At 57.7% G+C, this 27,950-nt stretch overlaps 1 protein-coding gene across 3 annotated transcripts in view; it reads right to left on the bottom strand.

Moving 5' to 3' along the window:
- LHPP (phospholysine phosphohistidine inorganic pyrophosphate phosphatase) overlaps positions 1-27,950 on the bottom strand; it is a 117,521-nt gene that overhangs the window by 37,878 nt on the left and 51,693 nt on the right. The gene's annotated exons all lie outside the window — the stretch shown is intronic.

The following is a 27,950-nucleotide window of genomic DNA, read 5'->3' as shown; positions in this document are numbered from 1 at the left end:
GACAGACAGACAGACAGACAAACGACAGGTCGATCTGGCCCTCCAAGTCAGCCACCTGGGCACCTGGGCATGCTGTCTTCCTGAGTCTCTCCCCACGAGCGTGCTGATGCTGGAATTGCTATCACCCTTGAACAGTCTGTCGTCAGTCCCTGGTACCTCCGGTTGTATCACAGGCATTTTTCTGGGTTGCTGTATACAAAGGGTACCCCTCCTCCGTGAGTAAACTGTTTAGTTTGAAGTAATTGTAGATTCACACGCAGCTATAAGAAATCTACTAAGTAGATGGGGCTCCTGGGGGCTCGGTTGGTTGAGTGACCGACTCTTGATTTCAGGTCATGATCCCAGGGTCATGAGTTTGAGCCCCTCACTGGGCTCCACTCCAAGCAAGGAGTCTGCTTAAGATTCTCTCTCTCTCTCCAGCTGCCCTCTCCCCTGCTTGCACTCCCTCTCTCTCTCAAATAAAAATTAAAAAAATATATCCACTAAGTATAGATTTACCCAGTTTCCCTCAAGAGTAACATCTTGCAAAACCACAGGACAGTATGAAAACCAAAACACTGACATCTTACAGTCAAACTATAGAAGCTTTCAACCACCCAGTGGCTCAGTCGGCTGAGCGTCTGACTGCGGCTCAGGTCATGATCTCATGGTTTGTGGGTTTCAGTCTAATGTCAAGCTCAGAGCCCGGAGCCTGCTTCGGACTCTGTGTCTCCCTCTCTCTGCCCCTCCTCTGCCTGCTCTATGTCTGTCTCTCAAAAATAAGTAAGCATTGAAAAAAAAAAGAAAAAGAAAAAGACAAAAAAGGTTTCAATCCCACCAGGATCCCTCACACTGCTCTTTGTAGCCATGCCACTCTCGCCTCCCCTCCCCCACAGGCTCCCTAATCCCTGCCAACCAAGAGTCTATTTTCCATCATTATCATTTTCTCTTTTTGAAAACGTTATATACTCAGGGTCAGTTTGTACATAGGCTGGGATAGGTTTCTTTCACTGGAGATTTACCCAGTGTATCGATTGCTTCTCTCCTACGCCAAGCACCCTTCCGTGCTGTAGAAATACAGTTGAACTGGTCACCCACCAGAGCACGTGTGGGTCACTTCCGGCTTCGGGCTTGGAGAAAAACTGCTATGAACATTCGGGTACGTGTTTCCACATCAGTTATAAGTGCTCATTTCTCTGAAATAAATGCCCGGAGGTGCCACTGCTGAGTTCTATGACAGCCGCACATTTAGGTTTTTAAGAACCTGCCCAACTTTTCCGAGGGGCTGTTCCGTTTCACGTTCCCGCCAACAATGCCAGAGTCGTCTAGATTCTCAGCGTCCTCACAAGCCTGTGTTGTTGGGACTATGTTTTATTTTAGGCACTCTGATAGGTGTGTAGTGATACCTCATCGTGGTTTTAATTTGCATCACCCTAATATCTAACGATGCGAAACATCTTTTCATGTGTTTATTTGCCATTTCCGTGTCGTCCGTTCCTTCTCTTCAGTCCATTTTTTCTCCTCTGACTGCACAACCTCTCTTTTTCTATCTTCATGTTCACAGATTGTTTCCTCCATCCTCAGTTCTGCTACCAGGCCCATCCACTGACTGTCTCATTTTGGCTATTATATTTTTCAGTTCTACAACTGTCGTTTGGTTCTTCTTTAAAGCTTCTTTTTCTTTGCTGAGACTTTCTACTTTATCATTTACTTCAAGCATTCTTGCAGTTGCTTGTCGAAGCATTCTTGTAATAGCGGCTTTAAAATCTTTGTCCTAAATCTGTGTCATTGCAGTGCTGGAGTCTGTTGACTGTCATGTCTCATTTGAGTTGAGATTTTCTTGGTTCTCGGCACGACGGTATCGAAGCCTGGACATCTGGGGTACTAAGAGACTCTGGGTCTTACGGAAACTTTCTCTTTTGTTGGCTTTTTTTGGACACCCTCTGGCAGGAAAAGGAGGTCAGAGCTGCGTCATTGCTCCCAGGTAGCATAAAAGTCCAAGTTCTCCACTTGTCCCTTGTGGACACTGGGGGGGGAGGGGCTCTTACGTCTGCTGGTCAAGGGTGCGAGTTCCAGACAAGGGTTGGGTGGAGCAGAAATGCCTCACGGTGGCTTCCCACAAGGCCTGCACTGATACTGTGTGTGGGAGGGAGGGGGTCGGGGGGAGTGGCCTCATGGCCACCGGATGAGGGCAGAAGCACCGGTCTCCGTGTGGTCTCCATGGTGACCCCGGTTGAGGGGCCCTCATTACCACGAGGCTCCTGGCTCCCTACTTGGCCTTCGCTGAATACTGTCCCCCCTACAGCGCAGGCTCCCCATTTGGCCCTTCCCGGCAAGGGTGGGCACGGACCGCAGTTTTGCTGTGGTTTTTGGCTGGTGTAGAGGGGTTATTGTCTACAACCTATGTCTTGCTAGGCTGCCTATTTCCTGGTCCTTTGGTTCAATCTCTTTAGATTTTTGTTCTTAGGTTTAAATTTTTTAGATATAGGTCCTCGTGGGGCTTTTCTGTCTGTGCCCATTGGTGTTTCCAGTTTCTGGCCTCTTGAACTCCAAGTCTGGGGTCTATGATGCAGAAAGATAAGCCAAGGAGCTCCCTGCTGGCGTTCCTCAGGTCCCAAGAGTGCTAGCCTGTGTATCTTCTTCTCTCCACCTTCCAGAGTCTTCTTGCGTCTGTATTGCACCCGATGTCCGGGGGTTTTAGCCGTTCTTAGCTGGAGGACTCCACCTTGCTGGAAATGGAAACCTCTAGAAATGCTCTTCCCGGTTGAGATCTTTCCTCTTGCGAGCAGGGTGGGGTTGGGTGGAGAGGTAGAGGGTTATCTGACAGAAGACCCCTCCAGCTCCCGAGGTTGCTCAGGAAGGAGCTGGGCTCCAGCCCCCTCGCCAGCCAGGCCAGGTCGTGCTGCAGCGCCCCCTCCGGGGACAGCCCCTGCCTCATCTCCGGGCTCGACAGCACGAAGTGTGCTCCGTGAGCGGAAACACCAAGCACCCCCCAGAAGGTCCACTCTTAGTCTCGGCTGATTCTTTATTCTCCCGGGAGGAAGACAGGGAGCCACAGGGTTCCTATGCCAGGCCAGCGAAAGGGATATTTTTAGATTTCCTTCTCCCACAGCTAAGCCTTGGCAATCTGGTCTTTTCCCTGCAGCCCGTGGCGAAAACGCAGATGAATCCATTTCAGAGCTGCCAAGTACATTCTGTAAAACTGTACATAAAACACAATCTCAATTGTGTTTAAAAAATACTAAAAAGCAGGGTTGGAGCACTGGAAGAACACATTCCAAAATGTTAATTAATGTCCTTGGTGGGTCACAAAAGGATTTCTCTTTTTTTGTTTTTTAAATTAATGTTTGTTTATTTTTGAGAGAGAGAGGGAGAGAGAGAGAGAGCATGAGGGAGAAGAGCAGAGAGAGGGAGACAGAACCTGAAGCAGGCTCCAGTCTCCAGAGCTGTCAGCACGGAGCCCGACGCGGGGCTCGAACCCACAAATGGTGAGATCATGACCTGAACAGAAGTTGGACGCCTAAACCACTGAGCCACCAGGTGCCCACAAAAGGATTTCTTTTAGCTGTTTCTTTCAGATTGCTTATAATTTCCAAATTTTCCATATGAACTTATGTGTATAATATTAAAAATCAGAATTTTAAATCCAAAACAATCCTCTCCCTTCCAAAGAAAAAACAAAAAACAAATAAACAAAAACACTAGACACTCCCTGAAGTCATCACAGGGGGTTTGTCTCCTTGGGGACCCGAGCGTACCCCTCAACCCTACGAGCTGCGGTGGGGACAGGACCGGGATGGTGTCGCACAGAATGCAAAGCAGACCCAGGGCCTGGAAAGCGGACATCATGCCCGCCGACCCCCGCTCCCCGGAAGCTGCCATCTTGCCCAGCTGCTCAGGTGGCACTGCCGCAGGGCGTCACTCTGCAGATGTGACTGAAGGTGGACCCCATGGAGTGTACTCAGGGCTCCAGAGTCTGGAGCACTAAGGCCTGTGCCACCAAAGGATCAAAAGTGCAATAAAATCCAGCCCTTCCAAGAGTCAGCGCCCCTCCCCAGACCATGGCCCTCCCCAGACCCACCACAAGATGCCCTCTAGGCTGAAGACGAAAGAACAGCTCTCATCCTGCATCAGACAGCCCCGCAGCAAGATGGCCTGGAGCCCGGGGACACAGGGGACACCTTCCCTACTAGATACGTCCTCGGCCCGCCACCACACCCCCTCTGTGCCCTTGGTGAGTGGCCTCCATCCCAGCAGGCAACTCGGGTTGTGGCCTCCCTAGAAGGCTGTGGGCCCTTGGGGAAGCCAGACGCTCCCCCCCCCCCCCCCCCTGGCTGGAAGTCTGGGACTCAGCGCCAGGCCCGGGCAGGAAGGCGGGTACAGCTGAGACCCCAGACACACCCAGACCCCCCCAAAAGACAGCCTGTGCCGCTGGGGAGCCGAAGGGCAATAGAGAACCAGCACTTCCAGAATCCAGGGCGGACTAGGCAAACCTGAGCTGAAACACAGCCATCTTGCAGGAAGCCACCCCCGCCCCTGGAAATCCCCTGACGGTGCTCTCCGCCGTCACCTCTCTCTTTGGATGCCTCCTGTTCTTGGCTATCGTAGGCTGTGGAAACCTTGCTCTCTGCCCCTCTGCTGTCTGTAAACTTCCTCTCACAGAGGCAGAGCCACATGGGGACCCCTGTGCTCAGTCACGGCCGCGGAGAAACCACTGACGGCCAGCTGGGGAGAGCAGACCTGGCCCCTGGCTGCGGCGTTATTTATAGCTTCTTTTACTTCCAGTGTTAAGGCCCTGCAATCTCAACCAAAAAGGTCGAGAGAAAAATGAGTGCCTTGACATTTTTTCCAAACATCCTCTCAAAGAGCGCTTGGCAAGGGAACTTGGTTTTGCTGAGAACATGAGGACGTCTGTGGCCACAGAGCCCTCCTTGGACGGGATCTATTTTTGTTTGGTGAGACAGCTGTTTTCTGCTGGGCTCAACACTTGGGACCATAAAAGAAAAACAAAACATGGAAATGGGGACAAAGAGCTGGACCGAAACGAGACCGGGTCCTGAGTCGTTCTGTGACATGGCTGGCGGGCGGCAGGGAGTCCGGGGCAGCGCAGCGGGCATCCCTGCCCATGGCCGGGACAGCAGCTCGGCCCTCCTGCCTGCTCTTTTCCTGCAAGCTGTCCCAGGAGGTTCTGTGTCTGAACCGAACAAACACGAGGCAGGCGCATCCACCCACGGGGGAGGCCCCCCTCAGAGGGAGACGGACAGCTCAGGGCACCGCTCCCAGAGTCACACTGCCCGGGGCTGAGCCACGTTCGCCTCCCACTGTGGGTCCTGGGCACGTGACTCCCGTCTCTCCGCACCCCTCCTGGAAGGCGGGGTTACCGTGGGGGGCTGAGCAAGGCCTGTACACGCAGCAATGGCGTGTAGCGTGAACTACATGCCGGTTTGTTGTGAGTGTGGGCAGATGGGGGCTCCTAGGGATGAAGGCACCAACAGCCAGGGGAGGACGTTCCCTAGGGGGGACACGGCAGCCGCGGGGGGCCATCCCCTAGGGGGGACACGGCAGCCGCGGGGGGTCCCCTGAAGAGGACACGGGAAGCTCATCCAGCTGTTGCTCTGACTTGGGGCTCAGATCCCAGAAGTGTTGCTGTGACCTCCTCCCCCTGCAAAGGCCACCAAGTGCCCTGCCAGGCAGCCGCTGGGCCCATTCCTGGGCCAGGTGGCCCAGCAGCTGCAGAGGGGCCCTCGAAGGGGCCAGTTCCAGCAGGAGAAGGCAGGGCTGTGGGGCCCCTTCTCTCTGACTACCGCCCTGTGGCCCTGAAGCACCAGGCACACAGACAGGCTCTCCCTAGCCATTCTTAGCTGAGGCACCCGGAGAGGAGGGCGCCGGGGCTTTCACCCTCGCTCGCCTCCATGTTTCCCCTCACCCACCCCTGCACACACCCTAAACTCCCTAGACTCCCCGTGGCCCTCCATGTTCTGTCTGCATGCTCCCCACTCAGCCCGAGACCACCGTGTGGGACCCCCACCCCCCAGTCCACCCCTGTGCCCCTGCCCACGGGGGCCAGCCCCGCCTAGTGTCACTGCAGGACGGGGAGGACATCTGGCCCCCAAAATGGCCAGGCCAGGGGTGAACCCACCTCCTGGGCAACGCCAACGCCATGTGGGGCTTCAGCCCCAGCCCCCAGACCAGCAGCCCTAGGTCCCCTCTAGGAAACAGACTTTCCAAACAGCGAGTGATTCACTCTAGGACAGAAATCACTTGCACATCCTTGCTTCCCCAATTCCTGGGGACACAGGAGTTTGAGCACAGAGTCAACACAGAAAGCTACATGCTGACTCGCATTCCTAGAGGGGGTGGTGCGCATGCGTTCTGAGGGCCCACCTGTGCGCCTGCGGGGCTGAGGGCTGAGGTGCAGCAGGCATTCGCTGAGCGCCAGCCCTGAATCGCCAGCCTCTGCTGCTTGCACCTCCTTCTTTCCTTCGTCAGCTCAAAACCAGGTGTGGGGCGCAATCCGGGCCCCCCTGGCCTGGACCCCGTGGCTGGAAAAGTGACGGAGCCTGGGTCTGGAGTCCGGCTGCTCCCGGGCCTGCTGCAGAGAGGTACCCGGCCAGAGAGCCGTAGCCAAGGAACCAGTGAGGCTGGGATCCTTCCGCCCACTGGCCACCCATCTCGCAGGCTGCGGTGTAATCTGCCAACATCTCTCGGTATCTTATTAGATTAGGGAACAAAACACAAGCATCTTCTCTAGGGGATAAATGAGCCACAGACTCTGCGCTCCATCTTTGATGAGACACAGATTTCTCATTAAAAGAATAGCCTGGGTTTTATAAACATACAACAAAAATGAAAAGGATAGAAATATGCAACTTACAGAAGGGGAAGAAAATCAGCAAGCAAGGAAGATCGGGAAGAGCCTCTCGTCTCATTAGTATCGAAGATGGTAACATTTTTGCTTCTATCAATGGAGACATTTTTTAACAAACTAATGATACTAGGGCGCCTGGGGGGCTCAGTCAGTTAAGCGTCCAACTCTTGACTTCAGCTCAGGTCATGATCTCACGGCTCGTGAGCTCGAGCCCCACATTGGGATCTGTGCTGATGGTGCAGAGCCTGCTTGGGATTCTCTCTCTCCCTTTCTGTCCCTCCCCTGCTCGCTCCCTCTCTTTCCCTCTCTCTCTCTCTCAAAATAAATAAACTTAAAAAACAAAAAGAATGGCAGGGTTCAAATCCTGGCCCAGCACTCCTCTGCTCGACTAATTCTAACCAATAACTCAACCTCTCTGAGTCTGGCTTTCTCATCCATGGAAGGTGACTAGAATGTCGGCCGTGTCAAGGTCGGGAGTCAGTGAACGAGTCTGTGCGATGCTTAGCCCACAGTAGGTACTCAGTGGATGACAGCTGTTCTCATGACATGTCATGTGTCCCAGCCCTGACCAGCCACCTGGTTCCCACGGAGATGTGCCCCATCCCTGTTTGCCTCACTCCTCCACTGATGAGCCTGGTCCTGTCTGGAAATTTCCACCAGTTGCAGAATCAAGGGGGTCCAGAGACCAGAAGGTGTGCAGAAAGGAACAAGGGAGAAGAGCCAGCGCTGGGACCCCCACATGCACCTGACTCAGAGTCATTATGGTGGGGACAGCTGAGCCACTGGCCCCACTGGGCCCTGCCCCTGCAGACCCCGCCCCCCCACACTAGGCCCGGCCCCCCTGGCCCCTCCCCCAACTGCCCCTGCCTCCATCGAGCCCTGCTCTCAGGTGGGCCTGCGTTCTCCCACTCCTCCATAGTCCCCATCAGTGACAGTGACAGCAGCGGCAGCAGCAGCTGAGCGCGTGCTGTGGACCAGGCACTACGTCAAGTTCTCCCCGCCCATGGTTTTACTCATCATATGCCCGTTTGTAAACCGGTAAACCGGTCTTAACGGGATTGGGTGACGTCTCACTGCCGAAATCATCCCAGCTCAAGAGGGCGGAGGGAGCAGCTCAGGCCAGTCAGCACCCTGCCACACTCACTCCTGACATGGGCTTCAGGGCTGTGTCCCTCCCAAAGGAACCCCACGGAAGCCATCGGAAGGAAGCCCCTGCTTCCCAGGGGACAGGGCTGCAAGGACAGAAGGAGGTCCCTGTCCTTCTGGAGTGCTGCTGCCTTGCTGGGCAGGAAAAGGGCAGATTCCAGACAGATTAGTGGTACCCTCCCCCCTCGCCCCCCCCCCCGCGGACACTGCCTGCTGAGCACGGGCCCTGGATGGGGTGGGGGCCCCACTTCCATGCCGCTCGCGAAGCTGCTGTTACTGGGACCCAGGCAGCACCGAGAAGCATGCAGCTGAGGCTGGGAAGGGGAGGAGAGGGGACAGGGGTGAGGCCTGGAACATTCTGTACTAGTCAGGCTTCTTTGTCCTGGCCACACAGACTTGGAGACGGCGTAAGAGCCACAGACAACAAGGGGCGTCTACGTGTCCGGGCTGTCGGGGCCCAATGGGGAAAGAGCAGGGCAGCTCCACACTACTTCTACCCCGACGGCCGGGAGGAGGGCACAGGCCGCAGGTGCAGGAGGTGGGGCGGGAGGAAAACGTCACTCCATATCTGCCCAAGCTTGGTTTTTAGCTCAACAGGCGGATTTCTCATTCTCTTTCTCCAAGATCTGCTTTGCCAGGCTGAGCCCACTGAGCTGGGGCCCAAGGGGAGCACCAGGGACAGCCGAGTCACAAGGATCTGGCTCCCCTGGTGTGACTGTCACCAGCTGGGTGACAGAGCCCCGGGGGGGTCACTGCGGCTGCTGACTCCACCCCTGTGAGTGGGGCTCGAGCACGCGGCACAGAGGCCCAAGGCGCAGAATCCAGGAGCTTCAGGCGGCCTCGGAGTGCTGAGCCAGCCTCGTTATCAGCTCAGAGGGCTGGCTTAAAGGATAGCCCGGTAATTGCAAGGTTTTTTGTAAATGTTAATTACAGTTGCCTTAATTAGCTCGGAACCCATTGATCTATGGATTATATTAGGTTTATAAGTGTAATTACCTTAACAGGCATATGGATTACAATTATGCTCCAATTAAACCCCAAGTGTATGGCATATAAATCAGCAAGGGGGGGGGGTCCTCTCAATCCTCCAGGGGTGGGCTGTTACAATGCTGGGGCTTCAAGGGCCTGACGTTGGGCTTGGTCCTCTGCAGGCTCAGGGGCATCTGGGGATTTGGAGCGAGGAGGAGAGGAGGTGCTCGCACGATCCCTGGCATCTTCCAAAGGACAGCGGCCACCGGCCGGTCTGTCGAGGCCTGATTTAGAAATGACCGCCTTGGTGGCGCGGCGGGGACGGGAGGGCCCCAGGATTAAGAGCTGCCGGAGCCCCCCTTTCTTCCCTCCAGGAGATGAGGACACTCATCGGCCCGTTAATTACGATGCTCAGCCCCTCCGGGCAGAGATGGTTTTCTCTCCTCATCTCTGGAGAGGGCTGATGAATGTTATTAACCTACTTTCCAAGATGGGGCGTGAGGAGGCCACAGGGCCAGGTGGGCAGGGCCCCCTCTTCTGATGGGGCGATGAGTGCCCACAACCCTCACCTGACAGCCTGGAAAATGGGCCGTGGTAAGGGGGACAGCAAGGAAAGGCTCCAGAGGACAACCCAGCAGAGCAGGGGGCACGACAGGAAGTGCCTGCTCTAGGGGGTGGGGGGTGAAGGGTCCTGGGGCCTTGGGATGCTACACCTGCTCGCAGGGTCCCTCCTACAACCTGCAAGACTGCAGGGCAGGCAGCCGGGCACGGTGCCCTCTGGACGTCCCAGCTCGACCCCCAGCTCCGAGGGGACACTACCAGCTCAGCAGTGGCCCAAAGGTGGGAGCCCTGGTCTGGGCCACACTGCTCCCTAGGGAGGCCTGCCAGGGGTCCCCACCGGGTACCTGTATCAGTGGACTTTCTTCCCCTGGGGGCCGGGCCAGCTGGGCAGGAACCACCAGCATCAGAAGGCTGGGGGTCACTTGTCACTTTTTCTGGTGAAGGTGGCTGCACCCTACCCACTTCGGCTCTTGCGGATCTGAATCCCCTACCCAGGACTGCATCCCATCAGCCGGCCCTTACCTCCCCGAGATTATGGAGGGAACCTGCGGCCTATAGAACAGCCCGGGGTGGGGGGCAGAGGAGGGCTGTGCCCCGAAGTCAGCAAGCTTGCATGAGGGCTCTGGGGTGAGGATGCTTGTCAGGGAGTCTGGGGTGTGAATGTCGGCCAATGGCAGAGTGTGATGAAAGAGAGGGCTCCGAAAGGTAGGAGCCCAGAGCCTGAGGGGTGGTGGGCAGGCCTAGAATCTGGGTGGGGTTGGGGCCGTAGCAAGACGGGTACAACAGGGCTCCACACCTCTGGGATGGGCCAGCTAGTCCTCCGTGCAACCTGCCTTCCCCTCTGCTTGGTCTCTGAGGCAGGGGGCAGGGGCGGGGGTCTGGTTCCTCAGGAACCCCGGGGGCAGATGGGAGCTGATGCTGGTGGGCACAATGATCATGAAGAGCAGCGTCCTGGGAGATGGTGGCTCCCGGGGTCCCATTTTACAGATGGGTTAGGTACACATGGAGGCACAGCAAGTGAGGGACAGAAAACCGAAGATGGAAAGGTTATTGAGTGGTGGACCAGGGGTCCACACTCAGGCTTCCGGGCTCTAGATTCCCACCTAGCCAAGCCCCTGCTACGGAGGAAGGACGTTAGTTACTCCGGGGCACAGAGGTGGTGGTGGGGCTGTGAGCAGGCGGCTCACAGATCTGCCTGTGCAGGCTGGGCCCCCCTCGCTGCCCTGGCTTTCCTCTCCCCAGGCTGGCATTCCAGAGCCTCGGCCCGGAGAGGGGAGGCAGGCCCGTCCCCCCCACAGTCAGTGTGGGGGAAGCCGGGTGCACACCCCTGCACATGAGCATGCTGGGCCTTTATGCGGTGGCCTGCACGGACTGCAGCCCAACCGCCCGTAGAAGCAGACCGCACCACGTCCCCCCTGCGCCCGGACACAGTGCTGGAAGTCTGCTGAGCTAGTTCTTGCGGGCGCGAGCACTGCTGGGGGGGTGGTCCTCTCTCCTCTCAGCACACGAAGCGTGGGAGGCAAGGGTCAGGGCCCAAATAAGCGAGGCTAGGGTCGTCCACGAGTCTCCTGCCCCACAGCTGCCCGAGGCGAAGCCACAAGACACAGGTCGGGAAAGACGGTCCAGAGACAATGGCACTGACGGGACCAAGCTCCCTCGGCCGGGAATGAGCTCCCCAGCACCGGAGGGGTTTAAGCCGCACTTCCAGGCACGAAGAAGAAGATGAGAGGAGTCCGTCCACCTCCCCAAGCCCGTGAGGGGCTTGGAGACAGGCCACTGCCGTGCGCACCCCGGTGAGGACATCTGGACCACCCACCCCCTCACGGCCAGCAGCCACCACGCCAGATGCATCACACGCACACCTGACTGGATTTAAGCCTCGTCACAGCCCACAAGGGGGCATGACCGTCCCCATCACACACGAGAAAAGCAAAAGAGTTTTTCACCTGCCCCAAAGGGCCCCAGCAGGCAGTGACTAGACCTGGATTCAAACCCGAGCCTCTGATTCCGGGCACAGGGGCCTTGGATGCAGCCAGAGGCCAGCCCCGCCTGGCAGACCATTCCATGTAAGAAAGGGCCATCCCTGCAAATCCCAGCACCCACCGCTGCAGGAAGCCCACATCCCATGCCCCAACTAAGGGCAAAGGCTACCAAACGGATCCTTCTGTGAGTTTCTAAGGTTTTACACATGAGCCTAAGACTGGGAAAAAAAAAAAAAAAAGGAAAGAAAGGAAAAGCAAGCTGATTTTCAGAAGGAAGGCTCAGAATCAGTTCCCTCCTTTCCCTGATGCTTCTGAATGGAGTAGATAAGGTTCACTCCTCAGAGGACCTTCATGTCCACGATGCATTGCTGGAAATTGTTTTGTGGGAAAAAGCTAATTAGACTAGATTTGTTTAAATATTTCTTTATTTTTGAGAAACAGACAAATAAAGCAAAAGCAGGGGACGAGCAGAGAGAGGGAGATAAGAATCTGAGCACAGAGCCCGACACGGGGCCAGAACTCACAAATTATGAGATCATGACCTGAGCCAAAGTAAGATGCTTAACGGACTGAGCCACCCAGGCACCTCTAGACTAGATTTTTTGTATTAGTCTTAGTTCCCGTTCAGGCCCAAATGCAATAATCACCAATATGACATATGGGTTAAAAGAGGCCATCCATTTAAAAATGCATAAGTTTATTCTAAAGTATCCCCCTTCTCCGTCCTTTCCGGGTGGGGGCAGCGTGGCCCGGGAGAAGGCCCCCGCGAAGAGGCTCTGGCTGAAGGTCTGCCGGACAAGCTGTGGAGCTGTCCCAACCCTGGCCTGTCACTCAGAGCTCAAGGCTCAAAGGCCCAACCATGGCCACCAGGGCGCCAAGCCAGGACGACTGCAGGCCCCCAGCCAGGCTCCCACCCCCGCCCCTCCCCCAGCTCCTCAGACCCCAGACTCCCCTCCCCCGCCCTCCCCAGCCTGCCAGTCTCTGGCTCTGGACAGGTTCCAGACTAAATGAGGAGATGCCCGTATGTATTTGTTTCAGTCCATACTAGACAGACAGGCTGATACTAATTGTAACAAAACACCACAGAGGGGGGTGGGGTGGGGGTTAAAACGAGGAATTCGTTCCCTCCCAGATCTGGAGGCCAGAAGTCTGAAAGCAAGATGCCCAAGCCCGCATTCCCTCCACAGCTCCCGGAAAGGGTCCCCTTCCTCGTCTCTTCCAGCCTCTGGTGGCCCCAGGCGCTCCTTGCTCCTTGGCTTGTGGGTACATCGCTCCATCTCTGCCTCGGTCCACACTCGGCGGACTTCTCGCCCTGACTGTCTTTTCTCCTCCTGTTTAGCGTCGAGGACCCATCTGACTCCCGTGTGGCCTCACCTTACATAATTAAGTTTGCAAAGATTCTTTCCAAGTAAGACCATACTCACAGCACTGAGAGCACCCTCAGCGGTCCGGGAGGCCCTGCTCCTGGACACTGTGTCTCCAGGAGGGAGACTGTCAGCCCAGACCTCCTCGCAGCCGGAACCTGTCCCCTCTGGGGCGATGCAGCGTCACCACGCAGGGAGCCAGGTCAGGGGCCTCAGGGCCAAGGGCGGCTTTCCGTGTGCTCAGCTCGGGGCCCAGGAAGACCCAGAGAGGAAACCTAACCCAAGACACGGTGGGACAGCGCTCACCTTTCTGGGTGCTCAAACTTCTACCCAGCAGACCCCGGGAAGGGCGAGCTGCAGACCTTCCAGAATACCTCCTTCCTCCACAAAGACTTACATTCATAGAAATAATAAAATCACTAAGAGAATCTAAAGGCCACACCATTTAAATTAGAAATTGGAAACAGTTATCTAACTTTTTTAAACTTCATTTTACCTATTTTCACAGAGGCAGAATGGTGAGAGACAGAGAGAGGGAAAGAGAGAATCCCAAGCAGGCTCCACACTGTCAGGGCAGAGCCCAATACAGGGCTTGATCTCAGGAACCATGACACCATGACCTGAGTTGAAATCAAGAGTTGGTCACTTAACTGACTGAGCCACCCAGGTACACCAGAAACAGTTTTAATTTTTTTTTTTAAACTTTTATTCATTTTTGAAAGAGAGAGAGACAGAGTGCAAGCAGGGCACGGGCAGAGAGAAAGAGGGAGACAGAATCCGAAGCAGGCTCCTGGCTCTGAGCTGTCAGCACGGAGCCTGATGTGGGGCTTGAACTCACGAACCGTGAGATCATGACCTGAGCTGAAGTCGGACGCTTAACCCACTGAGCCGCCCAGGCGTCCCTACACCAGTTTTAAAACATGAAAAGGGGCTTAAGAGAGCAGTTTTCTTTTTTCATTTGTAACGTTAAAGAGAAAGGAAATAACCCAAGTATCCATTATCCGGGGGTTGGAGGAGTGAGCTAGAACGCCCACACCGGGACACACGATACTGAAGAACATGAGTCAGGGGCGCCTGGGTGGCTCAGTGGGTTAAGCGGCCAACTTAAGCTCAGGTCATGATCTCACGGTTCGTGGGTTCAAGCCCGCGTCGGGCTCTGTGCTGACAGCTCAGAGCCTGGAACCTGCTTCAGATTCTGTGTCTCCCTCTCTCTCTGCCCCTCCCCCACTCACACTCTGTGTCTCTCTCTGTCTCAAAAATAAACTTAAAAAAAAAACTTTAGAAGAGCATGAGTTAGCTCCTCTACTGTGGACTTGGGGGGTGTCCAGGATGGGAAGCGAGAAAAGCAAGGTGCAAAAAAACCCAACGCGATCCCATTCTTTAAAGGATAAACAAGACGAACCCCATCCGTGTGCGGGGCGGGGGGGGTGCATGCCCAAGCTGAGCAGGTTGTTAACAGAGATTATTCGGGGATGGAGGTGGGGGCAGGAGAGAGGAGGGGGAACAGGTGTAGAAAACGTAAAGACCAGAGTAAAAACAGCATTACGCTAACTTACAACACAAAACTCTAACTCTAATATTACCCACAAAATGATGTACACAAGACGTAAAGATGGACATGGAAGGAGAAAGGAGTGTGACAAGGGGAGGGACGTTTGGGGAAGGGAAAGCCAGAGGGCAGGGGGACACAGAAGACCTGCACTTGCCACAGGACACAAGAAACCACAAACTGCCTTCTTGTTCAAGGTGGGTAGTGGGGTGATCAGGGTGGGTTCTAGGTCCTTCTGCCTCCCAGGCAAGATGGACTGGAAGTCGGGGTGCAGATGGAGAGAAAGGACCAGCCAGCAGCCACTGCCCACGTTGGTGTGACTGAGCTCAGGCCACGGGTGGGGGTGACTCAGTGACTGAGGAGGGTGGCCAAAGGACACGGCGTAGGTGACAGAGGGGACCATTTGCTCAGTGACCAACAGGGTTAGAGTGGGGAGCCCTGGGTGGAAAAGATCGGGGAGGTGGAATCCCGGGAGTGGCCTCGGGGTCCGGGGGAGACACAGGCATCTTGCCAACGTGGGCGAGGGCCCTTTCGAGCTGCGACAGTCCCGCACCCGGTGTGTTCCCAGCACGGGGACAGCTCGGCTCTCAGAGGGCGTGGCTCTGACTCCTGCCAGGACTTGGCTGGGGACCCTGGGCAGCCCTCCTCCCCGCCCAGAGCCACGATCTGTCTCAAACGAGGGCTGTTTCTAATGATCAGAGGACAGCACAGCCATGTCTGCAGCCCGAGCGCCTGGCCCACCGAGGGCCCAGGAAACGGAGCAGTCACTGTCACTGTCATTGTCACCAGCACCACCCACAAGCTCTGCTGCCGCTGCTACTCCACTGTGGACAAGGACCTTGACCCCTGGCGCCCCGTCCTTGTTGATAAGACGGGGGTGAAAGCCTCACTTGGTGATGAGTTTTAAATGAGGGGGTTCAGGAAGAAGTGCCCCCTCCCGGCTCGCCCCGTCCTCGCCGTCCTCGCTGACATGGCCACTGTCATCATGGTCCCCACCGATGGCACGGTGGCACGGGCCCCAGCCGTGGAGGAGCAGGCTGCTGGGAACTCAAGGGGGTCAGGCTGGAAGGGCAGAAGCCAGCAGGGAGAGTCACGCCGACGACAGTGCCATGAGTTTGGAAGGCAGCGCGGAGCCCGGGGCCGTTCTGGGCGGGAGGCATGGCGGCAGGTCTGAGCGTCTGGGCGGCTGGCCTGCCTGCTGTTGGGAGGACGGGGTGTGGGGGGCATCGTGGGGGCGGAAGGGCTAGCCTCCCGGCCACTCCACCCCGACCCCAGGAATGGGCCCACTCTTACAGAATCATGGCTGGCTGAGCCAGCTGGGACAGTCCCTCGGCTTTAGGCCAGGTACCTCCTTCTGGAGAAGCCCTGTGGCCAGGCATGGGCCTGTGAGCCAATCCCGAAGACATAACTAGAAATCTCCTGGGGGGTAGGCACCTCTGGGAAAGCCTTTGCTTCCATTCACAAGGGACTCCCATGGGAGGGGAGCTCACTGGCACTGCCATGAAGGTGACCATGACACCGGTGCCACAGCAGCCATATTGGGACCATGAGAAGACAATGTGTCTGCCTCAAAATCCATTTCTAAACTGAGGTGAAATTCACAGCATGTAAAATTCACTATTTGCAAGTGTAACTCAGGAGTTTTGGTGTGTTCACAACATGGCGCACCCACCACCACGATCTACTTCCGGAACATTTCATCACCCCAAAGGAAACCCTGTCCTTATTCTTTTTAATGTTTTTTTTGTTTATTTAGTTTTGAGAGAGAGTGAGCAACTGAGCAAGCACAAGCAGGAGAGGGGCAGAGAAAGAAGGAAACGCAGAATCCGAAGCAGGCTCCAGGCTCTGAGCTGTCAGCACAGAGCCCCACGTGGGGCTTGAACCTACGAACCAGAGATCATGATCTGAGCTGGAGTTGGACACTTAACCAACTGAGCCCCCAGGCGCCCCTGAAACCCTGTACTTGGGAAGCAGTCACTCACCAACCCCGGTTCCCCACAGCCCCTGGCAATCACTAATCTACCTTCTATCTCCACGGCTTTGCCTGTTCTGGATGTTTCTATAAATGGAACCATGTAATGCATGGCTTTTTTCATCCAGCTTTGTTCGCCTGCACCATGTCCACAAGGATCATGTCAGCCTGACAGTGTGGCTGAGTGACTTCCACCGTGTGATACGCCGTGCTTTGTCTCCTGTTCTTCAGGTGACGGACATCTGGGCTGTTTCTGGGGGTATCATGAATAACGCCACTCTGAACACTTGTGTATGTGTTTTTGGTGAAATATATGTTTTCCATTCTTTCAAACCTAATTTTGTATTCATTAAACCTAATGTATTTTATTATTTAAAAATTTTTTTACTTCTTTTTATGTTTACTTATTATTGATACAGAGAGAAACAGAGCGTGAGTGGGGGTGGGGGAGAGAGAGAGGGAGACATAGAATCCGAAGTGGGCTCCAGGCTCCGAGCTGTCCACACAGAGCCCGACTCAGGGCTTGAACCCAGGAACCATGAGATCATGATCTGAGCCATGGTCAGATGCTTAACTGACTGAGCCACCCAGGCGCCCCTTTATTATTTTTTTTAAATGCCCCTTTTGCCCAACTTGTCTCAACCTCAGGCCTCAAAAGAGCTGGATTTACTCTTATACGGAGGCTAGCGGACCAGAAAGACAAAGGCAGCCCTTGTTGAACGGCGGTGCCAACACTGAGTCTGACCGTGTCCTTGGGTAAATACCTACTCTGAGGGCAGAGGCCACACTGCTGGTCGGGTGTCCTGTGAGCTTCGGCCAGAGGCGCCCCGACGGGAACGGGGGGTTATGACGGGGACCCAGGGCAGCAGCAGTGAGGAGCGGAGGGAGTGGCTGATTTGAAACATTCGGGCAGGAGAACGGTAAGACGTGGCAGCTGCAAGGCACGGCCCAGGAGGGATTTAGGACGGCTCTGGACGTCCCTTGGCAACTTCTCAGGCTCAAGTACAGCCAGAGAGGTCCGTGTCTCATACGTGAGCTAAGGAAAAGAGCAAATATTTGGCAGGGGCCTCGCACAAAACAGCCCTCTGATGCATGGGAGTGCTGACCACCACGGCAGGCGTGACGGTGCGCAGCGCCCAGCCCGGCTCCGGGCACAGCGGGCACTAAGTGACCCTGTCCCTTAGCAGCCACCCGAGGTCAGGAGAGGGTGATGGTCCTGTGGTGCGTCCCTTCCACCCTACACGGCTCCCGAGATGCCCCCTGCAGACTCGGCCTCACACGGGGTCTTCCATGTCTCAGACCTTCCCGCTGGCGTGGCGGGCAGAGGGAGGCCGGCCGGACAGTGACACCCCGATTACAAGCACTCCCCCGACACATGCCCCATCAGTGCCCCGTGTCCCATCAGAGCTGTGACGACCACTGTCTGTCGCTGGACTTCCTGAGCCCCAATGACAGCAGAGGTGGCCGCATTTTCTCCCCGATGGCACTCCTCACTCTCAAAATGACAACGTCACACCTGAGGGTTTGTATTAGGGTTCAGAAACACTTTTTAACACGTCTCCTGGGGTTTCCGATGTTCTTCGGTTCTTGCAAACCAGTAAAGATCTCAGCAGGAGCAGAGCTGGGGGCTGACGTGGGGCGGCAAGAGGCACCCCCGAACAGGTGACCTGGTTGTCCAGACCTGCTTGTCTGGACAAAGCAGTGCTCACCTGTGGGGCTACTGAGGGGGGGAGCAGGAGCGATTCTAACTTTAGGACATGCGTGACCATATACCCCTTGTCCGGATGGGGATGGGGATGGACCCCTGCTCGGTTGTCTGTCCCAAGGGGGTCATCTCCCACACCTCAATGCTCGGGCACAGAAGCCCCTCTTCCTCCAAAGGGCTTGTGGGGCCAGGCGGGGGCTGAGGACCTCTCTCTGCCCTGTGTGTTGTGGGGACTGTGGGGACAGGCTGCCCCTGGAGAAGCTCTGTCTTTGACTCGGCTCTAGGCACCGACACCCGTGTGGCAGGGGAAGACAGGCAAGGAGGCCGGGAGCCCAAATGTGCACACGGTTCGCACCTCCACAGGGGTCAGCCACCCGGGGGACCCAACTCCACGGGCTGGTCAGAGGCAGTCGGCAACCAAGTGCTGGTGTCTCTGCCAAGAGACGGCCACGCCCTGACCAAAGGCCCACCGGGCATCACACGCACTTACTCCTGAGGTCCCGTGAGGACGGCACCCTTCTCCCCACTTCCGAGATGACAACACGGAGGCCCGGCCCAGGCAGCCACAGTGCCGAAGCCTGTGCTCACAGCCCTGACCACGTTCTTCCCCTCATCCCGCACAACCTCGAGGCGATGAGATACAAAAACACGGGCCGGGTCTCCTGCACGCGGGGCTGCCGGCCACGAGGTGACACCAGGGCCTGGAAAATCCAGGCAGCCATGTTGGCTCGAGCAGACCGCAGAGGTTAGCCTCCCAAAGGGGTCCCGGGGGGTGGCTGGGCCCCCCCCCCAGCTTCCCAGACTCTGAGGCAGAATGAGGAGGGGGCCCCGCCCGCAAACAAGGATGAGTGCCCCCTGCAGGGTGTGACTATGACTCGATTCAGGGTCATTTCTTGGATGTGTCCTGATCTCTGCCAAGGTCAGGGCCCATCCAGGACAAAAGTGCAAACGGGACTGTGCCTCCGGGCACACGAGGGACCCGATGGCAGCCCCTCACACGGCCCCTTGCCCTCAGTGTCCCACTAACGCCATCTCTGCACAGGAGCCCCTGAAGCCCGGCCCTGGGCCCTGGGAGTGAGAGCCATGCCCCTTCTCCAGCTCTGCCCTCGGGCCTGCCGTCTTGCTTGCCCACCCGCATCTGGGCCCCAGGCCTTACGGTGGGACACTGACCTCCATGCCACGTGGGCGAGGGGCCCACAGTCATTCACACCACGCATCCACCTGGGAGGCGGCCAGAGTCGGAAGGGACCTCCAGGGACTCTCTATCCAACTCCCGCCCTTTCCAGAGGCTCTGCAAGGGGCTGACCCCCGTCCCGCCCCACCCCCTGTCCTGCACCTGTCTCTCCTCCCAGAAGCATCCGCCTTAACCCTTAAGTCTCATGGTGGAAGAAATGGGGAGACGTTTCTGACCAGCAAGTTCTTCCTGGTGCCCCTAGGAGTCTCCACATGTCTCGTCTATACAGCGGGCTCAGAGTCCGGGAGACAGAGGCACGGGCACACCAGGACATGTGATGCTGGGTGGGCCTCCTCCACGGGCTGGGTGAGCAGAGCACCGCCCTGGCCTCTGACTTGGTATGTGGCTGCTGGGCCCGGTCTCCACAGGGCTGGGCCGGGCGGCATCTCTAGGATCCGGGCCCACTGGGAAAACAAGGGCTCGCCTTCTGTCTTGACTCACCTTTCCCCAGCTCTCTTCGCTCTGGCGAGCTCCCCCTCACCCTCCGGAGCTGCCCTCAGGCTCCACCTTTCCAGGAAGACCCCGCTCACTGCCCCCACCACAGCTCACTCTGTGTCTGTGGGCTCAGCCCCCGTGCTAGCCGGCCTGAGAGAAACTGCCCGTGTACCCCCTGGCTCCCCACCGCGTGGCCTGAAGGCTCCTACAAAGCCAGGTCTCAGTGATCCTCTGGCGGGAGCAGTGCTCAGGGCGCATCTGCAGGGAGACAGGATGACCCTGCAGTCGGGCAGCATTGCTGCCCACCACGGATGCCTGGTGGGCCCTCACGGCTCCCACCACCTACCTGGCAGGCCCCCCTGAAGAATCTGGCCATGAGAGGGGGGCCTGGGGAGCTCAGTCAATTAAGCATCCGACTTCAGCTCAGGCCATGATCTCACAGTCCGTGGGTTCGAGCCCCGCGTCGGGCTCTGTGCTGACCGCTTGGAGCCTGGAGCCTGCTTCGGATTCTCGGTCTCCCTCGCTCTTTCTCTGCTCCTCCCTGGCTCGTGCGTGTGCGCTTTCTCTCTCTCCCTCCCCCACCCAAAACAAACAAACATAAAAAAAAAGTCTGACCGTGAGAAAGAAGAGTACATATGGTATGATTCCCTTTATAGAAAGTCCCAGAACAGGCAACCTAATCTCTGCTTTTAGAGGTCATCAGGGTCATGATTATCTCAGGGACCAAAGTGACTGGATGAGACCCAGAAGGGGGGTGGGGGTGCTGGTCACGTTCTGCTTAAACAGGTGTGTTCACTTCATAAAAATTTGTTAAGCTTTCCACCCTAAGCTCTGTACTCTACTCTGTATGTTATGTGTCAATAACGAGTTCTAAAAATCTAACAGGAATCCTGAGTTCTGTCAAAGGAACCCTGGTGCAGAGGCTAACGGCAGCCGGGGCGTGTGCAGGCCACTCACCGCCCGTCAGTGTGGCCAATGCTGCGACTCCGGGGTGCCGGTCCCCTGCCCTTTGTCCCTGCTGCCCACACTGGTGAGGGCACAAGGCCAGCCCACAAGGACAGTAAATCCCGGGCTGGCTGTGCCCCACCAGCCTGGGCAGGGTGAGGCAGGGAGGAGAGGCACATGCAGACCCTCCATCAGGATGTCCATGGCCACCCACCAGTGGACACTGGGGCCTGCCTGTCACTGTCTGTCATACATCCTGCCCTCCATGCCACCAGCTAGTCTGCTCCTGGTGGTAGGAACTCCTGGGGGCTCCAGGCCGGCAGGCATGTGTGTGGGGGACACAATTCCTCCTACCCAGGGGTTCTGCAGAGGGGAGACAGGACTGGATGCCAGGTGGTGCCCCAGCCTGCCCTCCTGCCTCTCTGGGCTGGCAGCTTCCTGGACAGGCTCCACCCCAGCGTGCTCAGCTGGGTCCTGGGGTGCTTGGCTGGGTCCTTGGGCACTCAGCTGGGTCCTGAGGAGCTTGGCTGGGTCCTAGGGTGCTCAGCTGGGTCCCTGGCTGGTTGGCTGGGTCCTGGAGTATTCAGCTGGGTCCTAGGGTGCTCAGCTGGGTCCCTGGCTGGTTGGCTGGGTCCTGGGGTGCTCAGCTGGGTCCTGGGGTGCTCAGTGGGGTCCCAGGGCAGTTGGCTGGGTCCTGGGGTGCTCTGCTGGGTCCAAGGATGCTTGGCTGGGTCCCAGGGTGCTCAGCTGGGTCCAAGGATGCTCGGCTGGGTCTCAGGGTGCTCAGCTGGGTCCTGGGGTGCTTGGCTGGGTCCTGAGGAACTTGGCTAGTTCCCGGGGTGCTTGGCTGGGTCCTGGGGTGCTTGGCTGGATCCCAGGGCATTCAGCTGCATCCGGGGTGCTCAGCTGAGTCATGGGGGTGCTTTTCTGAGTACTTGGGTGCTTGGCTGGGTCCCGGGGTGCTCGACTGGGAGTCCGGGAGGCTGCAGTTCTGTGAGAGCACAACCACATCCCAGGGACAGGAACATACTCGGATGTGAGCGACTCTTGGAGTATGATCTTAAATCCAAAGCCAGGCTACGTGATTTCACTTACTACAACTCTTTTTAAGAAGCAGGCAGAACAAAACGCTAACTGTGATTCCCTTTGGGAGATGGAATTGTGGATTTTCCCCTTTGTGCTTCTCTATATTTTCCAAAAAAGGTATGGATTTCTTTCACGATCAGAAAAATTCCATTAAATTTTTTTAAAAAAGAAAAAAAAAACCCACACTGGAGGCCTTATCAAAACCGGTAACCCGCCCCCCAGAGGATTAATGGAGCTTTTCAGGGTAAAAATGGCTTTTCCATGAGCTGCTGTGTGTTTCCAGCCCAGACAGGCGCCGCTAAACCCACCACAAGGAGATGAGAAATGACACACCCTAGCACGCGCTCAATACCAACAATTGAATTCGTGCTGTGCGCAGCCCTGGCAACCGGGATGTTCCATCTTAAGGGAAAGACCTCGAGCCCAGAAAGACACCCTGTTCCCAGGCTCCTAAGTCTGGGCCTTCCTGGGACATCTCAGCTCTGTCCCACTGGCAGGACGGCTCCTGGATGGGGTGCGGGCAATGCCGCCTCAGCCTGAGTGCCCTCAGTGGGTATCCGGGTCAGAAGGTGCCCTTGCTCAGGCCGGTCATGAATTCAGGTCACTGTGGGGCGTGCATCAGTCAGGCAGACAGCTGGACATCAGTGGTGAGATGCAGGTGGGCTGTGCCCACAGAAAGATCCATGAAAGTGAGGGAGGCCAGGCCGGGGGACTGTGGGGACATCAGGACATAGGATGCAGGACAGCAAGAGCAGGAGGAGGGAGGCACAGAGAGAGGATTCCCGGAAAGCTGGGCCTCCAGCACGGCCGCGCCCCAGGGTGCAGAGGGCTGGGTAGGGGACCCGTGGAAGACTGGCTCTCCCTAACTGGCCCATCTCCCCCTGCAGGCACTGTTCTGCCCCTCTCTCCAGTCCCGCATGCAGAGGCCAGAGGAGTTCAGACAAAGCCAGAGCGGGCCCGATGCAGGAGGGGAGCTCCAATCCGTGAGATTCCAGGAGAGCGGGAGCCCCTGGATGCCCCTCGGCACCACGTGCCACAGACAGCCCAGCCTGAGCACTCAGACTGGAGACAGGATGCCAGTGCCCATGAGCTGCTCTGGGTAACCCAACATCTCTGCCTCAGTTTCCTCAATTGTAAATGAGGTTATAGTAACACTCGCCTCCTCAGGCTGTTGTCATGATCTATAAACATGTAAGGCAGCAAATGAGTGGAAGTCACCCTGCAGCAGGATCCCCACAGACGACCCCGTTCAAGCCACCACTCCTCCAGGCTGGCCCAGCCCCAACCCCAGGCCCCGACTGCCTCAGAGGGTCCCGTCGGGTGGGTCTAATAAGGCACCAAGAAGGGTTGGTAGGCGAATGCATGGCGATGGCATTTGGTGGCTCAGCCCCCGAGCCCACAGGGGCTTCTGGTTTGAGGCGCATGGGTTGCAGGTATGTTTCAGGAGAGCCCCTCAAAGCCCCTCGCCCCTTCCATCCATCGGGACGGGGACCAAGTGTGGCCACCGGTTGCGGCCGGCTCTGCCACCAGGGACAGTCTGGCTCCAACTCTTTTGAGAGACACGAGCCCAGTCCTGTGGCCAGAATCTAGGACTGGGCTTGAGGGGACAGGAGAGGGGACCGGCATCTTCTACACACTGCCCAGCACTCTGACCCACCGGTCCTGGGGCCTGTATGTGTGCAGTCCCTCGGGAGCGGGGGGCCACAGCAGGGCCTGCTGGAGGAGATGCGTGTGCCCCCCGCAGCCGAGGGCCCTGCGGACCCCAGGCGCTGAGCTGCCCGGGAGCACCCGGAGCCACGGGGGTTTTCCAGGCAGCGAGAGGCCGCCGCCCACGGCCCAGGGTCCTCCGCAAACCCCCCATGCAAAGCGTGAAGGGCAGAACACAGTGAGCAGAGCAGGCTGTGGGACGAGGGGGCCGAGAACGTGAGAGGGGGTCCCATCAACAGTGTGGGGCGCCTGGTGGGAGGGGCCAGCTCTCTGAGGCACTGTGCCCGTGTCAGTGACTTCCCCCAGAACCTTCTGAGAGCAGATCCAGAGATGGAGGAGACCGGGACTCCAGGCCGTGGTGGAAGGTCTCTTCTTGTGCGGCGCCCCTGCGCCCAGCCAGCCCTGCCCCGAGAGAGACCAGGCGTGGCCAGCATGCGGCGGGGACCCGGGCCCACATGGACGAGGAGGGACAGGGTAGGGCCGTGTGCTCAGGCTGCAGGCCCTGCTTGGGTGGGAGACCCCCCCCCCCAGCCTCGGCCGGACAGCACAGGCGCCCCCAGCAAAGGGCTCACACAGCCACACCAGTACAGCGACGCCCAGTGCCGGTCAGGCCCCAGTGCCTGGAAGTCAAGCCCCTCCCTCCACAGTCACCCTGGGGCTCAGGACTTTTATTTCCTCAAATAAAAAGAACGCTCCTCAGTGTTCGCCGGGCCCTCCCTCCGTGTCAGGAAATGCGCTGAACGCTTTCTGCACGATGTGCTACTCTGGTTCCCCAACCCGCGCGTGGGCACTTAGAGTTCCCATTCGAACGACACGGAAACCGAGGCCTGAAGTGACCAAAGCAGGATGAGAAGACGGACAAGAGGCTTCGCTGGAGACACTTGGCTGGCTTCCCTCCGGCCTCCCGAACCCACGCCCTGGGGCCGGGGGCACTCTGGGTTCAAGGTGCTCGGTGAGCCTCGGGGAAGAGCTGGGGGCGCTCTGCTACGCCTCACAGGCACCCCCCCCCCCCGCCCCGCTTCCTCGGACCATGCGGCTCCCCCGGAAAGGGGCCACGTGGAAACATTCTACACTCGAAGGCCGTCCGCCTGAGCCGCGGCACCCGATCCCACGAGGCCGAGCTAAGAATAACTCCATCCCTACAATATTTTGAGAAATAAAGTGCTTTGAAATGTCACGGGAGGCAGCACAGACTTCTCAGGAAGCGCTTCCTTCCCCCGCCACGCCTCCGGTGCAGGAGTCGAGAGGCGACCAGAGCGGGCCGGGCTAGCGCAGTCGGCTCCCCCAACGGCCGGTTGTAGGAGCCGGGCAAGTCCGAAGTGACTCGGGGGCTTACTTTTCTGTAGGATGGGGTGGGCGGAAAGGACCCTGAGAATTCCCGAGGGTCCTCCTAGATGTGTGAGTCTGCAGACAAACGGAGCATCGGTGCACATGTCACCAGCCTCACCGGGGTCTTCCAGAACTGCGTTGCAAACCCCTCTGTGGGCAATGGCACCGTCCAGAGCATATTTCATGGCCCTGTCTCAGGGGAGGAAGGCCTGTCCACTGTTTTCCCTGCAGCCAGCGGGGCTGAGGGGGGCTCTCCTGCTCCCCTGAAGCCGCTGGGTGTGTGCAGACCAGAGCCTCGCAGCATCGGGCCCCTCTGATGTGCACACAGAACATCCCGCGGGGAAAAGAGAGGGTAACGGGGCGGCGGCACTGTGGGAAGCAGCAGGGCCATGTGACCCGCAGAGGCCAGACCTGCAGAACCTTCACAGGAAAAGTGATGGCAAAGGGACAGTGAAGGGCAGGGTGCTGGGCAGACGTGAGTGCCCTACAGGGGGGGCTCTGCCCTCAGAGCCAGGGGGTGAGGCTCTGGGGGGTCACCTGGGAAGGGAGAATTGGAATGGCACAGAAGAGGGGGCGGTCACAGCAAAGGACAAGGACACTGCCAGGTCCTAAGAGGGTGTTTTCGTCACCTGGGCCACACCTCCGACCTGAGCCTTGCCCACACCCCATGTCTCTGCAGCGGCTCACGTCTGGGGGCAAAAATCCACACGCTCTCCTAACAGGGCAAGATAAGGCCAGAGGCTTTTGTTTCTGACGCAGTCTATGTTACTCACACCCGGCGGAGATGCCCCAGTCACACCCAAGGGCAGGGGGCTCAGGAGGGAAGCCGCAGGAGCAGGGAACGGGGAGCCCGGCTCTTAGGGCCAGCCCTCACACTGGCCACCTGGCTCTCTGGCCTCAGTACCCCTCATCTGTGAGGTGGGGGGAGTGTGATGGATGGGGTGGGGTGCAGGCGTTATCCGCAGTGAGCACAGCCTGTAGACAGCACCTTGATGCAGCCGTGCAAGTGGTCAGGGCAGTGTGGGGCTCCCCCAGCTGCTCCCAGCCTGGGGCAGGGCAGGGGCGGGGCGGGGAGGCAGGAGGTGCCCTGGGAAGCCCAGCCTCCCCACCTCGCCTCTGCACAGCCTATCCTGGGTGGGCATGCCCGCCGCCCACTCTCTGCAGCCCTGATTCACGCCTCCAGCCCAGGTACCCACTTCCGGTGACAACGGGAGCCCTGCCGCATCGACCGAGAGCCCTGACACCCCGACAGGTTCCTAAGCCCCCGTGAGGTCCCAGCTCCGTGGTCCCAGCACCTCTGTCGGCAGCAAGGAGGGGGCAGAGAGGTCCGGTGGGGAAACTGAGTCTGGGCAACCTCATCAGTCATCACACCGGGGTCGACTCCCAGACTATGACTGTTTCTGATGCGCAGGTTTCTCATTTAAAACCAGAAAACGTGTTTACCCTACAAGTTGGTGGCTTCCCACTGCGTACACCTGGGAAGTGCTGGATTATTCCAAAAAGATGGCTGTTGGGGTGCCTGGGTGGCTTGGTTGGTTAAGCATTTGACTCTTGATTTTGGCTCAGGTTATGATCTCACAGTTGGTGAGTTCGAGCCCTGCATTGGACTCTGCACTGACAGCGTGGAGCCTGCTTAGGACTCTCTCTCTCTCTGCCCCTCCCCACTCATGCTCACTCTCTCTCTCTCTCTCTCTCTCAAAAGAGATAAATAAACTTTAAAAAGATGGCTATTATTTTCATTACCTGAGCAATCAGGAGGCCTGAGCCACCACCTGGCAGTTTGTAGCAGAGGCCGGAGGCACGATCCGGGCGCCCAGCCCCTCTCGGCTCAGTCCATCCATGTCCTAGGAGCTAACAGACTGCTGACAGCGTCTGACATGCCCCGCCAGAGCCACTGTCCAAACCAATTCTGCTGGGTCCGACCCCACCGCCCCAGTTCCCAAGGGTCTTCTGCCAAAAGGGGGCCGGCATCCTGCCTGCTTTCAGAGTCCCTTCCACAGTGACACCGAAGCTCTCTGCTCTTCTCCCCTCTGCCCTTCCCCACCCTGCCTGCCCTCTGCTCCCCCAGGCCTCAGCTTATAGAACCTTCCCCCCCAGGAGACTTGTACCTTGCTCTGGGACACACTGACTGGTCTCCCTGGAGCTCTGGGGTACCCCCGGCTTGCCCACATATTCTGCCCACCACACACGTGCGGGGAGCAGGGTCACTGTTCTCAGGCCTGCAGGGAGAGGACTGGGACACTAGGAGGTGCTCATAAGCTTCCATCCTGGGGCGAGGGGAGAGGGGAGGGGGGAGGCAGGATAGGAATTTATTTTAAACTATTTCCTATGGAGACACTGGTGCTTCCCCTTTACTGGTAGGTTCCAGACAGGTTAACCTCACTTTCTCCCTCCTGGCTGACTCTGGCCAGAACACCACCAGGGATGGATCCTGCCAGCCCCTAGAAACAGTTTCCTTGAGGCTCATGAGGCCTCCAGGAGGAACAGTCTGGGGGAGCCCAAGGCTGGCCAGGCCCACTGGGCTGTGAGGCGGGGCTGCACGTATGGGTGGGGTGGGGCCCTCCAGCCCCCGACTCAATTCCCAGCCTGTCGCAGCCTCTGCACCTGTAAAAGGAGGGGAGGCTGGGGACGGGATGTGAAGATGGTGCTTCTTGAAGCTTCTGAACGCTCGCAAGCAGAACCTGTGGCCTCTGCCCAGTGGAATTCACAAGGAGCCCGATACCGACAAGAGAGCTGGTGCGGCGGAACTAGGGGTAGGGTCTGGAAGCCCCACATGGATCCCTCTAATTTCCCTGAGGGACCAGAGCAGAAAGGGGGCTTAAAGTCCCCCTCCCAGCAGGACTCCACAGCACACGTCCCTGGCAGTCTACTCGACCTGATAATCCACTGACTAGAGCACCGGAGGGGGCGGAGGGGGGGGCGCTCAGTCCATTACACGTCCAGCTCTCGATTTTGGCCTGGGTCATGATCTCATGGCTCATGAGATCGGGCCCCAAGTCAGGCTCTATGCTCACAGCATGGAGCCTGCTTGGGATTCTCTCTCTCCCTCTCTCTGCTCCCCTGCTTGTGCGTGCTCTGTCTCTTTCTCTATCTCATAATGAATTAATAAACAAAAAAAA

This window comes from Suricata suricatta, chromosome 2 (assembly GCF_006229205.1).
Source record: "Suricata suricatta isolate VVHF042 chromosome 2, meerkat_22Aug2017_6uvM2_HiC, whole genome shotgun sequence".
NCBI classification, from domain to species: domain Eukaryota; kingdom Metazoa; phylum Chordata; class Mammalia; order Carnivora; family Herpestidae; genus Suricata; species Suricata suricatta.
This window is presented reverse-complemented; position numbering and strand designations above follow the sequence as displayed.